Consider the following 15,809-nt stretch of genomic DNA (forward strand, 5'->3'; position numbering starts at 1 on the left):
TCATTAGTACACAATTTACATTCTTGTGAGAATGCATTAGACAATGTGTGTTGAAGAGAAGATGTGTCATGTTGTCTTTTCCCTTGCAATTCCTTTCTCTGGCCTGTTGAGGAGGTGAAGTGACAATAACATTAGGCGACGTAATGTAGGCCATGCTTTGTACTGCTTTAATAGAGTTGTTCAACTTAACATTTTCAAGGTTGTTGGGGCAAGGCCTCAGTGTTCCCATAGAAACGGCCCAGCCTGTGGTGTGCCGCAAAATCATAACCCTGGAGTGTCTTCAGCCACCTCAGGCTCTCGTAAATTGAGAAGCATTATTAAATTTATAGCTTTTAATCCGAGCCGTGGCATGATCCGAAGGAGATCTTCATACCTACCACAGTTTTTAGCCCTAACTGAGTGGGTCCTCCTGCCGCTGTGTGTTATACTCCTGACTCCCCGAAATGTCCCTGTCCACTACATATACCTTCCCCTAATGTGAGCCTCTCAGCATATAGATGGTGTTTGGCCCATCAAATCAATAGTATCCGTAACGGTTAGACCATCTATTTCATATAGCTCAGGCAAGGGTATCAACACTAAGAATCTTCTACCCTTAACAACATCCAGCCCCCGTAACTCCTACAGTTGTCCTTTACCTAATCTAATCCTGGAGTTTCAAGTTGACTTTATAGTAGGGGGTACTAAGCACAAAAAATTGCCAAATCGTTACGCGGCGGATAAAAGCACCAAATTTGGTACACGGCACGCACTCTTTAGGATGTATCTCATCATCTCAGAAGGGGTGCCCAAAAATTTGGACCCATTAAAGGGTTTTTTAAAGGAAAAATCAAAAATGGCCGCCAGAAATGACCCATGATTCCTAAAAGTTTATATAATTCTGACATTTTGGCTGATTGTGCTAAATATAACTTTTACATTTATAGTAAATAGACTGATATTAAAGGATTTGGCAAAAATAACCCATGAAAAATGTCTTAAATATTTTTTAAACAACTCTAAATGCCCAAAATTGTTTTAAAAACCACTCTGAATAAGATGACCTTCCACATTAATCATTTTCTAAGTGATATATTGTCAATGCCAAATATACTTAATTGTTTTCTAAAACTTTTAAAAGACCCTATGAATGATTACCAATACATAATATATTGTACAAATCTTCATATGACCAGAGATCAAGCCCTCTATTGGCTAAAAACATAGCGTTTTAATGCCCCAAAAATGTAGGAGAGTGTGGGAGCAGACAGGTTCTCGTGCTTGAAATTAAACAAAGTTGCAACCTTGTGCGGGAAAGCAGAAGATCAAAGACACACACACCAGCACCCCCCCCCCCCTTAAAAACGGTCTGGGGGGCTCACAAAAGCCTGAGTAGACGATAAAATGACCCAAAGTTTTTTTGAAAGTGAAATATCCCTTTAACATGTTGTCCTTGCTACCTGCATGTCACACAGTTAACATGTTGTCCCTGCTACCTGCATGTCACACAACAGTTAAGATGTTGTCCCTGCTACCTGCATGTCACACAGTTAACATGTTGTCCCTGCTACCTGCATGTCACACAACAGTTAAGATGTTGTCCCTGCTACCTGCATGTCACACAACAGTTAACATGTTGTCCCTGCAACCTGCATGTCACACAACAGTTAAGATGTTGTCCCTGCTACCTGCATGTCACAAAACAGTTAACATGTTGTCCCTGCTACCTGCATGTCACACAACAGTTAACATGTTGTCCCTGCTACCTGCATGTCACAAAACAGTTAACATGTTGTCCCTGCTACCTTCATGTCACACAACAGTTAAGATGTTGTCCCTGTTACCTGCATGTCACACAACAGTTAAGATGTTGTCCCTGTTACCTGCATGTCACACAACAGTTAAGATGTTGTCCCTGTTACCTGTATGTCACACAACAGTTAACATGTTGTCCCTGCTACCTGTATGTCACACAACAGTTAAGATGTTGTCCCTGTTACCTGCATGTCACACAACAGTTAAGATGTTGTCCCTGTTACCTGCATGTCACACAACAGTTAAGATGTTGTCCCTGTTACCTGTATGTCACACAACAGTTAACATGTTGTCCCTGCTACCTGCATGTCACACAACAGTTAAGATGTTGTCCCTGTTACCTGTATGTCACACAACAGTTAACATGTTGTCCCTGCTACCTGCATGTCACAAAACAGTTAACATGTTGTCCCTGCTACCTGCATGTCACACAACAGTTAACATGTTGTCCCTGCTACCTGCATGTCACAAAACAGTTAACATGTTGTCCCTGCTACCTTCATGTCACACAACAGTTAAGATGTTGTCCCTGTTACCTGTATGTCACACAACAGTTAAGATGTTGTCCCTGTTACCTGCATGTCACACAACAGTTAAGATGTTGTCCCTGTTACCTGTATGTCACACAACAGTTAACATGTTGTCCCTGCTACCTGCATGTCACACAACAGTTAAGATGTTGTCCCTGTTACCTGTATGTCACACAACAGTTAACATGTTGTCCCTGCTACCTGCATGTCACACAACAGTTAAGATGTTGTCCCTGCTACCTGTATGTCACACAACAGTTAAGATGTTGTCCCTGCTACCTGTATGTCACACAACAGTTAAGATGTTGTCCCTGCTACCTGCATGTCACACAACAGTTAACATGTTGTCCCTGCTACCTGTATGTCACACAACAGTTAAGATGTTGTCCCTGCTACCTGCATGTCACACAACAGTTAACATGTTGTCCCTGCTACCTGTATGTCACACAACAGGTGAGTCATTCCACGAAACCGGTACGATTTGCACTTTTTTTTTTTTTTTTAATGACCCAAATGTTTCACGTTTCTGAATACCCCACAACATTAAGGACATATTTAACTTGCAGAAAAAAATATTTTCCCATCTCAGGCATTAAATCCATATTATTATTGGTCATTATTATATGATACGGTACTATATTTTCTCAACCCCGTTATGGACACTCTGGAAGCCGTTTGAATATGATTATGAACTGTATTTGTAATGAAACAAACATTTTCCTATTCATAAAATGTCCCTCACACTAATTCAATAATTGGAAATATAAAAAGTATATCAATTCTCCCACTTTTGTTATACTAAAGCCTTAAATGTGCCATTTTTTAAAATTCTTTGATGCTTTTTTATCATAAATCTACTTTAGCATTTGACTTTTAACTAAACAAGGTATTGTTATGATTGCTCTGAACATTTCTGACAGAGTTCAACAAACATTACATACATTTTCATAAAATATGAAAGAAATAATCACAGAAAATATAGGTGTGACAGGGTTGAGACTAGGATAACAGGGTTGAAGGTTGTAAACGGGGTTGAAGAGACAAATACAGCTTAACATAAATAGTTGTTTTTAATCTCAAATTCAATGTAATATTTTCTATAAACATTGTATTTCATTATGCAACCATTTAAGAAGAACAATAGACATCCATTTTAATTTAACTGAATTGTATTAACACTCTTAATCCAGGGTCTTAATGATATGTAATATAGCAGTTCTACTAGCAGTTTGCTAATGATCTAATGATCCCCTTAATCCAGACTCTTGTCTGGAGGGTTACTGTCAGGAGGGGCTATGTCCATGGGGATATTGACAGGAGGGGACATGTCTGGATGGACAGGTTCGGGAGGGGCCAAGTCTGTGTCCGGGCAGTCAAAGTCCGGGGGGACCATGTCTTCAGAGCACTGTGGTGGGCCTTCCGCACTGTCAACAGCAGAATGGACAACATCCTGTTCAGGGGCTGGAGAAAGTCAGACTGTGAGAGAGTCAGACAGGGCAACATCAGACCCTTGGTCAAGTGAGTCGTCATCCTCTTCTGAATGAACTTCATCTAATCATCACCTGCCTGCATCAGCCAGTTGACTGTACGGACATCACTGTCTTCCATCACGTGAGGCACTTCAGGGCACAGATCACTTCCATGTGCAGCAGCATCACATTCTGAGTGTGCAGATCCACTGTCCACTTCACCCTCACAGGGCAAGAAGCTAACAGAGAGTAGTAGATTCTTGTGGACGACTCTCTCTCTCTGCCTGTCAGGCAATCCTTGACTCTGTAGACATTGATCTCAGGCTTGACTGACATGACCTCATAAGGAGTCGACTCCCACTTGTCTGTAACTTTTCGTTTCCCTGGCACACCTCTGTTGGCGATCAACACTCTGTCTCCAACGACGAGGGGTGAGCCCTTGACTTTGCGATTGTACAGCTTAGCATTGCGAGTCTGTTCTTTGAGACTGTTCCTCTGCGCAATCTGAGCAGCCAGCCTCATGTAGATCTTTCTTCAGGTGGGACACAAAGTCTGAGTGGCTGACAACAGCGTCATTGGTGAGAGCATGCTGAAACATGACGTTGACGGGAAGACGAGGGATTCTCTTGAACACAAGGTAAAACGGTGCAAACCCTGTTGTCTCATGCTCCATGCAGTTATAGCAGAAGGTGAGCAACTGCAGCATTTGCAGCCACTTTGCTTTGGATCGAGGGGGAAGGGACCTGATCATATCTCCCAGCGTTCTGTTAAATCGCTCTGTGACACCATTTCCCATGGGGTGATACGGAGTCGTATGGGATTTCTGCACCCCGGCCATCTCTAGAAGCTCCTTAATCAGCTTGCTCATAAAGTTGGCTCCCTGATTCGAATGCAGACGACGGGGAAAACCATAAATGAGAAAGAAGTCATTCCAGAGACGACGAGCGACTTGCTTGGCAGTCTGATTCTTGCATGGGAAGGCGTGTGCCATCTTGGAGAAATGATCAGTCACGCATCCACAGACCACATCCACAGACTTGCTCCCTTGCTCAGCAGTCCAAAAGTCTATGCAGACTAATTCCATAGGCTCAGAGTTGACTATGTTCTTGAGTGGTGCACGGCTGTGTGGCTCAGGTGTCTTCCCTACTATGCAGCGCTGACAGGACTTAACATAGTACACAACATCACGTTCCATGCCACTCCAGAAGAACCGTTGCCTCACCAGAGACAAGGTACGGTGCTGGCCTTGGTGACCCGCCGTGGAGTTTGGCACTATGAAGTGGAAGATCTTCTTGTTCATGTGGGGATCTTTCTTTGTCTTGTACAGTATGCCATTCTGTATGGTGAGTCTACTCCAATGCTTCAGCAGCTTGATCACGCTACGTGACTCAACAGCTCTCTCAAGCTTGGTAGGTCTCTTGTGCCTCTGTACAAAGTACATGGCCCTGCTTATTCTGTTGTCATTCTCTTGTTGACTGACAAGCTGGCTCTGCGGGAGTGCAGTGGACTGGTCTTCCTTCTGCAGTTGATTGAAGTCAGCATCTGTTCCCATCGCGTGACTCAGACCCCCAGTGGACTGAGCATTGAGGATGGCTCTGATGCGACTGAGCATCTTGTGTCTGGAACTGCCTCTTGCACTGGCATGTTCGATGTCTCACCGCCTTCATCCACAACAGCCTGACAGTTGTTGGACACTCTGAACACCTCTTGTACGGTTCTGTCGTTCACGCCGTTGACCTGGTCCAACAGCGAGGTATAAGGCTCGGTCACAAGGCGATGACTGACACACGACTGGACAAACGGCTCACGGCTCAAGGCGTCGGCTACGATGTTCTTTGGGCCGGGGATGTACTTCAAGTCAAAGTCGTATGCAGTGAGCTTCGCCACCCACCGCTGTTCACACACATCAAGTCTGGGATTGGTCAGAATGTATGTCAAGGGGTTATTGTCAGTCCATGTGGTGAAGTGTCTGCCTTTCAACCAATGGCTGAACTTGTCACATACTGCCCATTTCAAGGCCAGAAATTCAAGCCGGTGTGCGGGGTAGTTCAGTTGGGAATGAGAGAGGGTTCTACTCGCAAAGGCGACTGGTCTGGCTAGTTTTTCACCACCTTTTTCATCTCCAGGATAAACGCTGGTGCCGCTGTCATTGATTGCTTTTTTCCCCTTAGCCTCTACATTGTTTTTCCATCTTTGTCGTTCTCTCTGCAGGTATTGCTCTCTCCTTGCAGGATCAGCATTTAGGCGGGCACGGTACTGCCTCTGCCTTTCTGCCGCTGTTGTTGGTGCCATCTTGGACTCATAGATGTCTGTAGATAATTACATTGATATAATTAAATCAAATATACTTCCAGAGCTACTCTATAGGCAGAAACTTTTATAGAATAGAAAACTTTTCCAATGATGTGATTCTGATAAGCTATTACTGTATGACTGTAAAAAAAAAAAAACAGCAAACCCAGCTTTAGCATAGACATTATGAAGTATATAATATGCATGTAGTATAAGAATGTTAATGTAATATAATAATTCATTTAAATAATATTCAACTTCACAACTAAAGTGTTAAAAACACAACCCCGTCACAATCTCTCAACCCTGTTATGATGAAATTAATAACGGGGTTGAGTGTAACGGGGTTGTGATTTTTTACTCAAGATGGCCACTACTCTACCTGTGTTGATTAAGAGGAGACCACATGGCATGCATGATAGTAAGAAATCCAATATATTGTTGAAATAACAAAGATAATTGTCCAAAACAATTGTTATCTATATTTATTACATGTAACGGAGTTGAGCTGTTAAGCTTTACGACCACACTATGCAAGTTTAAATGACTATAAAACATTGTAAAAGAAGGTGGGAAGTTACCTTTCTCTGCAGCATGTTGTTCAGAAGACTTGTAGAATGTCACTTCCTGTTGGTGATGTCACTAAAGGACCAGTTCATTATTTTTATGGAGGGTGGAATGACTTGTGTGACGGGGTTGAGTGCGACTGGGGGACGGATCTATATAATGCAATTTTAATGATTAATCATCTATTTATTAAAAAACTAAACATGACCAGCAATAAAGCACGGATACAATTGTATGTCAATGGCAAAATGTGTAATTTTTTTTACATTTTTAATAGTCATATCTCAAGTCCACTTTCATCGAAGGCCATGGGGGACATGAAAAAATGGACAAAATAGGTGGTGTCTACTGAAAAAAGCAAGATAATTTATGATATAAATATAAAATGTATGTAAATTGTTTACACAGTATTCAAGGTAACATTTCAATTGATTCTAAAAAGCTTTTAAAATTTGATTTTGGTGACCCGATGGATACAATACACTCAAAAAGGTCTGAGGGACCGCAAATCGTACCGGTTTCGTGGAATGACTCAGTTAAGATGTTGTCCCTGCTACCACTAAGTGACTGTCACTTCCTGTTTCAGATTTTTTTGGGCACCCCTTCTAGGATGTCTTAGGATGATCCAAGGGACATGTGTGCCAAATTTTATGCTTTTTGGAGATTATTTTGGTGTCTTTTGAGTCAACGGTCAACAGTTTAGGTGGCCATTTTGGATTTTGTCCATAACTCACTTCCTGTTTAAGATTTTTTTGGGCACCCCTTCTAGGATGTTTTAGGATGACCCAAGGGACATCTGTATCAAATTTCATGCTTTTATCCGCCGCGTAACGATTTTTCACTTAGTGCCCCCTACTATTAACAAAGAAAAAGGGCTTGGGTTTATTCATATGTAGTACGTGTAGTATTTTATCAAAAGATAAATTTGATTATATCAAAGTATGGGCCCTAAAAACAAATGCAGATGTCTTTGTTTTCTCTGAAACTTGGTTATCTAGCAAAATTCATGATTGCCCTAGGCGGATATAATGTGTTCAGGACCAATAGAGTTGGACCTACTACTGGTGGAGGTATTGCCATATTTGTAAAAAAGCACATTTCTGTTTTCTGTTGTTCTTTCTCTGTCAAGCCATTTGTCAAGTGCTTTGAATACCTAGCTCTAAGAATCAATACTGCCAACTGTGACCTTTCTCACCTAATCACAGTCCCAACTAGGCCCAATAACAATAATCCAATAAGATCCTCCATATTGGATATAATTCTAACCAATATATACCAATACAAATCCAGTGGTGTCCTCCCACTTGATTTCAGTGATCAATGTCCTATAGCCTGTATCAGAGATACAAGACAACAAAAATCTCAACATCAGGTTATAGTAAAAAAAATAAAATGAAGAAGCTTTTATACACGATTTGTACCTCAGTGATATACTCAACACTCTTTCTATCACCGACCCCCACTTAGCCTTACATCACTTTATTTTGATCTTTAATTCGATTGCTCCCTATAAAAAACGTAGAGCGAAGAAAAGGAGGAATCCCTGGTTCTCTTCTGATATCTCAATGGAACTAAGAGCCAGGGATATTGCATAGAAAAAAGCACGTACCTCTGGCTTAAGATCTGACTGGCAAAAATGTCACCCTATCCGAAATAAATGCCTTGCCAAGATTCGGAAGGCCAAATCATCATACTACATCTCCACCTTGTCTGAGTGTAGCGGAAACCCTGGCAAATTCTGGAGTACTGTTAAATCACTTTCCGAATGTCAACCCTCATCTCTACTCAATTAGATTACTACTGACTCATCCACAGTCTCGAATAAAAGTGAACTGTGCAATGTTTTTAATGAGCACTTTGTTGCCGTAGGAAGAATTCTGGCATATCACCCAGCAATCCTATCCACAGACCTAACACCCAAACCTTCTCGCTCAGGCCCTTGTCTGGCTTAGAGGTAAGGGAGGCTCTATCTGCCATTGATCCCACAAAATCTATAGGAGCTGATGAACTTTTTTATCACTAAATCTTGAACTGCCACCAATCAGGTTTTAGATCTGGACACAGCACTACGTCGGCTGCCACTAAGGTGGTAAATGACATTGTCTATGCCCTGGACAAAAAACAGGTCTGTGTTGCAGTGTTTATTGACCTATCGAAGGCCTTTGATTCTGTAGACCATGTTCTACTCCTATAACGTCTTAAAGCAATTGGTTTTGATCATAAGTCCTGTAACTGGTTTAAAAACTACCTCTTTGGTAGATCACAAGCTGTTGTAGCTGACGGTCACAAATCCACATTTTTAAATATTAGCAAGGGGGTTGCTATTAGCAAGGCTCCATTTTAGCCCCATTCTATTAACAGTGGAGTTGTAAACAGTACATTACATCTCTACGCGGACGACACAGTCATCTAGCCACGCGTGGCCAGGCTATATCACTGCATGGATATGAGTCTGGTGCTTCTATGAGGATGTTTTTTTCCCAAGGGGCGGGATCAAAAGAATGGAGTCTGCACGCAATTGGTTAGACCTACAACCAACTACCAATTACAGTCGCCCATATTTGAATACTGGGCCCTGATTGGTCACCCCAGACTTCGGGAGCAGGAAATGGATTCACAATGGAGCGGTGCCAGACCCAAATCGCAGAGGGCAATTTTATTTTTGCACTGGCAGATTCGTCTGGTCCCAGGCTAACAGTCATCTACTCGGTCGCCCCCTCAGTTGACTTAACATTTCAAAACCTTTAATCAGACTTTCATTTAATCCAACAGGCCCTAATCAATCTGAAACTCTCATTAAATCCCAGAAAAACTAAATACATGGTCTTCTCAAGAAAACACAATGCTACTCCAACTATAAATAACATAACCACTATAGAGGGGACTCCTATTGAAAGAGTCTCAAGCTACAAATATCTAGGCACAAACTATCCTTCAAAACTCACATTTCAGAACTCATCACAAAACTAAAACCAAAATCAGTATTCTCTATAGAAACAAAGCTTGCTTTGACTCCAACAGTAAAAAACAGTTAATTCAAGCCACAATTTTAGCAGTTCTAGATTACGGCGATATTATTTACATGCATTCTGCTCCCTCAACACTAAAGCCACTTGATGCAGTCTACCACTCAGCCCTCCGGTTTATAACTGGAGATGGGTTTCTTACCCATAACTGTAGGCTTTACGAAAAGGTTGGTTGGCCATCATTGGCTATAAGACAAGAACAGCACTGCACACTATATCTACAAAGCCTTACTCAAGAAATTACCTAACTATCTTAACAGCCTATTAGAACCCAAAGTTGGCCATCACCTCACCCGTTCTCAGGATTACTTTATTTTAGAAATTCCCTCTGCTAGTTCTGAACTGGGTAAGACAGCCTTTCGTTACTATGCCCCTCACATATGGAATTCTCTACAATCAGTTCTAAAATTGGAGAACTTGATCTCACTTGATCGCTTTAAAATACCACTTAATAGTTCTAACTGTACTTGTACATTCTGAAATGTTTATTATCCTGTAATGTATTGTGTTTAAATTGTAAGCTTTGTACACTGTAATCAGGGCGTCATTGGAAAAGAGAGCTGGCTCTCAATTGTCCTTCCTGAATAAATAAAGGTGAAAGAAAAGAAAGAAAGAAGCCAGGTCAAGGAGGTGTGATGGAAGTGTCCCATGGCCCGGACCAGCACCAGAAGTTCTTGTTGGGTTACACTCTGGATGATTGAGGGAGAAACTGTAATAGGCCAACAGTCACTCCCCATGCCCCCCATCTTGAGGAAAGCACCTTAACCAGGCCTATGTCGCCGGCGTCCATTAGTGTCCATTATGAAGGGCTTACTGCGGTCAGGGTATGCCAGGACAGGGTGACTACTGGTGAATGCTTCCCGCAGCTCACAGTACTGCACCTCTCATCCCACAGGAAGGGCTGCCCTTTGTGTGTCAGGCGGTGCAGTGGGGTGGCATGTGCCGCAATGCTTCTAAACTAACATGAACACTGAACTGACCGATGACCTGGTCATCAAATTATTGGCTTAGGAATGTGACGAAAAAAAAGCATCTCCATGAATTCAAGGCTTCGTACTGTGTGTAATTGATAGAAAATAAGTCATTTTTGGAGTTAACTACTCCTTTAAGGAGCGCATTCAGGTGACAAAGACATTGTGCCACTGTAAGAAAGAAAATAGGGGAGCCAGCAGAAGGTGATTTAAGAGGGAGAGGAGGAAAGTAGCCTATACTGTACAGCATCATTATATGATCTATAAAACAGGACATGCTGACATAGTACTATTCAAACTTCAAAAGAATGAGTTTCTTTAACAACCAAAAACTGTGTGAATGATGGGCTGATGAGATCGTGCCTGTTGAAAACTTCAAAATAGGTGACATCACACATCAGAATTGAGCCCTCATCTCTGTCTAAAGGAAGTAATGATGATAGCCAGAATCCCTGTCATTCTCTGTCCTGTCTGGCGGGTAGTAAAGGCATCATCTGTGTAAGTGTAATCATATAATAACCTGACTGCATCCATGACATCTGAGAGTACATGGGGAAGTAAGATGGGGAAATAACCCTTAATGCACACAGGCCACTAACTCAGAGTCAGACACTTGTGGAAGTAACAGCCTTGTCTTCTTTCACATCTCTCTCTAATATAAACCACTTTCAACCTGGCATTTGGGCATGTGCCTAAACGTTTTTAGATCAGCTATTTTTGAAAAACCTTGAATAGGACTTATGTAAATGGTTAAAATACCCTGTTCTGGCCTGGACGGTTGGCATAGCGGTCCAGGCACCTAGGCTCAATGTAGCCTGACAACAAGTCGAGGTTTAGAGTCCCGAGCCCAATGGTCTTTGCTGCATGTCACTCCTCATCTTTCTCCCCGTTTCCTGTCAGACTACTGTCCTATAAATAAAAGCATAAAAGCCCAAAAATAAATCTTAAAACAAAAAATAAATCCCTGTTCTCCCAATAGCAGTGAGGTAACTTAGAGTTGGCTTGTGGTGTGCTACTAGGACCTATCTTTCTTTCTTTCTGTAGATGGGACGATGCACATTAATGAACATTCCAAATTAATCGGCTAATCATGTTCTCATGTAAACATGCCAGATTGACATGATAGACTGACTGGCTGTTCCATCGCACACTTCCCCTCACATCCTTAACTTTGGCCGGGCAAAGACTCCATATTTTACCTGTGTTGAGATGCATGATGATAAAAAAAACTCGATTCCCAAGTTGAAAAAAAGTCACAAAAAGCCCCTGGAGGTAGAAGGTTTGTCCTCTATGCAAATGTAACACAGAGGATTTTGCTGTATAGGGAAGACCAGGAAAATATGAAAGCACAAGGTAGATCAACTATGTGAGACAAAGTATTAGTGAAAACAAAGTATTATTAACCACTTTACACTTTAAGTATAGTCCAGGTGTGGCCATAAAATAAGACACGAAATATTCAAGAGATTTTCTCTTGCATATTTCGCGTCTGCCATATTTTATGAGATGTCTTAGCTAGCAGGTCAGACTGAGGCTGAGCAACAGAGGTACTGTGGATCTTCAGTGCCGTAACATTAGTTACTGAAAGAGCTGGTAATTTTGTGTTCTGACATTAGAAGTAGCAGAAGAGAACACTCTAGTGGTTTAGGAGCAAGGCTTTTAGCTGGCAACTATTATAGTTGTAACCATCAGCTGTAATTGTTTTATGGAACATAACTTGGGAACTGCAGTTGAGTAGCTATCGGCATATTTGCTGACACAAAGATGTTTCTGAGCTGCTTAGAAGTGCTCACTATGAAGTGTTCAATTTGAAACAGCTAGAACTTGCTGGTCCAACATTACACAACAAGGTATATTACACGGCTATATTTTATTGGTCTTGCAGTCCCATTGGCTTACATTCCTCTACTTCTAATGCTATACTGTACTGTGTACAAGTAAGACGCGCGAACGCTGGAGGCGAACGCAGATTCGCCTCGATCTCCAGGCTTTTATTGCTTAGTTTTGCTAAAAAATAAAAGCCTGGCCCAGCGGGTCGGTGTACTCGGAGGTGGAAAGACTGCTCGAAAATTGTGTGTGTGTGTGTGTGTGTGTGTGTGTGTGTGTGTGTGTGTGTGTGTGTGTGTGTGTGTGTGTGTGTGTGTGTGTGTGGCAGGCTGTGTCTGCTGCACTCTGGCGCTGCACTCTGGCGCCCTCTACTAGGTAGTGCATGAACACAGACACACACACCGACACACACACACACACACTGACAAGCCGAGCAGAGTTTCATAGTAGGCTCCACTTGGGCGAGCCGCGCCTCCTTCCGCGTTCGCAACAATACCTTCCGACTCTGCCCTTTTATTCTCTCTGAGACTCAAGCAAACTGTTCTAGCATGGAGGGGATGCATCTCAACATGGGGAGGCTAAACATCATATGATGAAAGATGAAATGTACAAGCAGAAATGCTTATCTTCTCTTCCCAGCTGCTCAGCCAGGTCAGCCATACACCATTAGTTACCTTTTCACCATTTATCATTGTGACAAAAACAAAGACCATTGTGAGCTTGTCAGTGGGTGACAATGTCATACGATGGCATATAGGCGGGGAGTGTTTAAGTGTCTTGCTCATAAGTTCTGGTGTGCTGGCAAGGAGGAAGCGTGAGCTCCACATGGGTTACCTCAACAGTTAGCTATATTTGAGAATATATTACCAAAACCACATTTTCAAACATTATCAATCGGACACCGGCCCACTCGGGAGCAATGCAAGTTGGGAACAATGCAAATTGTGAATGCATGTCCCACACAGTTTTGTAATACCTGTTGTACCCGTTGCCAGTATACCTGTTGTACCCATCTGTCTATGTGTGTCCCTTTTATGCCCATATATGGAGATCCCTGATGTCATTGGCATTTGGAGAATTGGATCTCCAAATATGCCTACAGTTATATATGGGCGTAATGGTCAAATCTGCAATTCTGGATAGCCTATCCGGTCGACTCAACGGTGTGCACTCAACCCATAAGGTCCTTACACACCGGGGCGAATTCTTCATGCGAATAAATACGTTTTTTTTTAAAACCTTATAAAGTCAATGCAAGCGTCCACATCAGTTTCGCGAAGCGAAAAAGCGTCTTTTAATTATTCGGAACGAGTCCGAATTTTGCGTATATTCGCATATTCGCCGGTGTGTAAGGACCTATAGAGTTATAATATATCTAGAGGGCGGATTGCCCCGCCCCCAGCTATTCATTGTCTCCGCCAGGCCGAAAGGCATGGCGAGAGAGTATGTTTTACCCCCTGTCCGTCCGTCCGTGTGTGTGTGTGTGTGTCCGTCCGTGTGTCATTCTGTCATTTCGTGTACAGCTAATCTCTGGCACCATAGCTTGATAGCAGCAAAACTGTGCACACACACTCCCTGGATGCCAGAGCAGAACCTCTGCTCCAAATTTTTCACATGGGCCTTTTATAGCGCCACCAGGAGGCCGATTTGTGCAAAACTCATTTTTGGACAGTACTTCTGTCCAAAACTCCCGCAAATCGGTACACAGTATCTCTATAGTCATTAAAAGAAACGGCTAATTTCAGATTTTTCATATTCCATCCTGATTGGCAAAAATTGCCTTTCAAAGTTTGCAGGAGTACTCCGTTTCTAACAAAATGCCTCAAATCATGAACACAGCATGCAATTTCCGTGACATTTTGCACACACATTCCCATTAGGCCGAGGAAGAAATGCCATTTGAAAGTGTTCAAATCAGCCTCATGGTGGCGCTGTAACAGGCCGATTCGTGTTTTTACCTATAACTGCACCGATCAGTGTAAAACCTTGTCTGCACACTCTATAGAGGCCAAGGAAAAACCTTTGCCCTGCATTTTTCACATTTGCCTTTTATAGCGCCACCAGGAGGCAGACTTATGTAAAACAGTTTTTTTGATATTAAGCCTTCAGATTTGATCCAAATTTCACGCAAATCGGTACACATGATCTCTATAGTCATGTGAGCAAGACGGATCTGTTTCGGTGTCTGATTTTTCATATTCCATCCTGATTAGCTAACATTGACATGTAATGTTTGCAGGTGTGGCCCGTTTGTGGCCCGTTTGAACAAAAAGCAAATCATGAACGCAGCGTCTGATTGTGGTGAAACTTTGAATGCACATTTGCACTACGTTGAGGAACAAATGCCACCCTTTTAACATTGGCCTGTTATAGCGCCACCAGCAGGTCAAATTTAGCAAAACACATTTTTAGAAGAAAATACCTCAAATCATGCATGCAGTGTCCGATTGCCGTGCACGGCCTAGGAATAAATGGCACCCTTTTCACATTGGCCTATTATAGCGCCACCAGCAGGCCAAAATAACCTACCTGACCTGGCGGAGACCTGTGCTCCGAGGAGCACTTTTTCTAGTTTCTATTAAAGTGCTCAGTGGCGTTTTGAAGCACCCGGAAGTAAGACATATTGGTTCCATGGAACCAATATGGATCCATTCCATTGGTTCCATGGGTCGCGACGCGTCGTGAGCATGCGCACAAACGGGAGATGCACGCGCAGTAGCATTTTAAGTGCATTCTCAGATTTGACCACCAGGCTTGGCCGCTTCACTGTTCTACCGTAGTTCTGGGGGCTTGACTCAACCCCTAAGGTCGGCGGCGACGCAGGTGCCGAATTTGAAGTCGGTCGGTCAGATTTTCAAGATACGTGAACTATACCTGTACGTACATATGTACAGAGATTACGTGCATTTTGTATAAGATTGTTACATACATATTGTTACATATTGTTGCTGCTAATGGTGCATGGCACAAGGCGCATGAGAGTTGCTTTGTCATCGTCGACTGAACCGCTGGGTACGGAGAAACCCTCTCACTTTAGACTGTAATGAGGGCCATTCAAGAGAGTAATGAGGACATTTCACAGGCAGCAAATCAATACCAAAATAGCTGGCATTCAAGCTTCACTGACAAAAATCTAATCTGCTCTTTCAACTCTCAGTGACTAAGTTATGGAAATGGAAGGTTGTTTATCTGCTAACAGATAAGAAGCTACAGCTGATTGAAAAAGTGGACAAAGAATTGCAGGCATTGAAGTACAAAAAGGATGACTTGGAGAACAGGAGCAGACTAAATAACATTAGGATTTAATTTAACGGAGAAGGCTGAGGGCTGTGA

Source organism: Gymnoscopelus braueri, assembly GCF_963280865.1.
Source record: "Gymnoscopelus braueri genome assembly, chromosome: 6".
In the NCBI taxonomy this organism is placed as follows: domain Eukaryota; kingdom Metazoa; phylum Chordata; class Actinopteri; order Myctophiformes; family Myctophidae; genus Gymnoscopelus; species Gymnoscopelus braueri.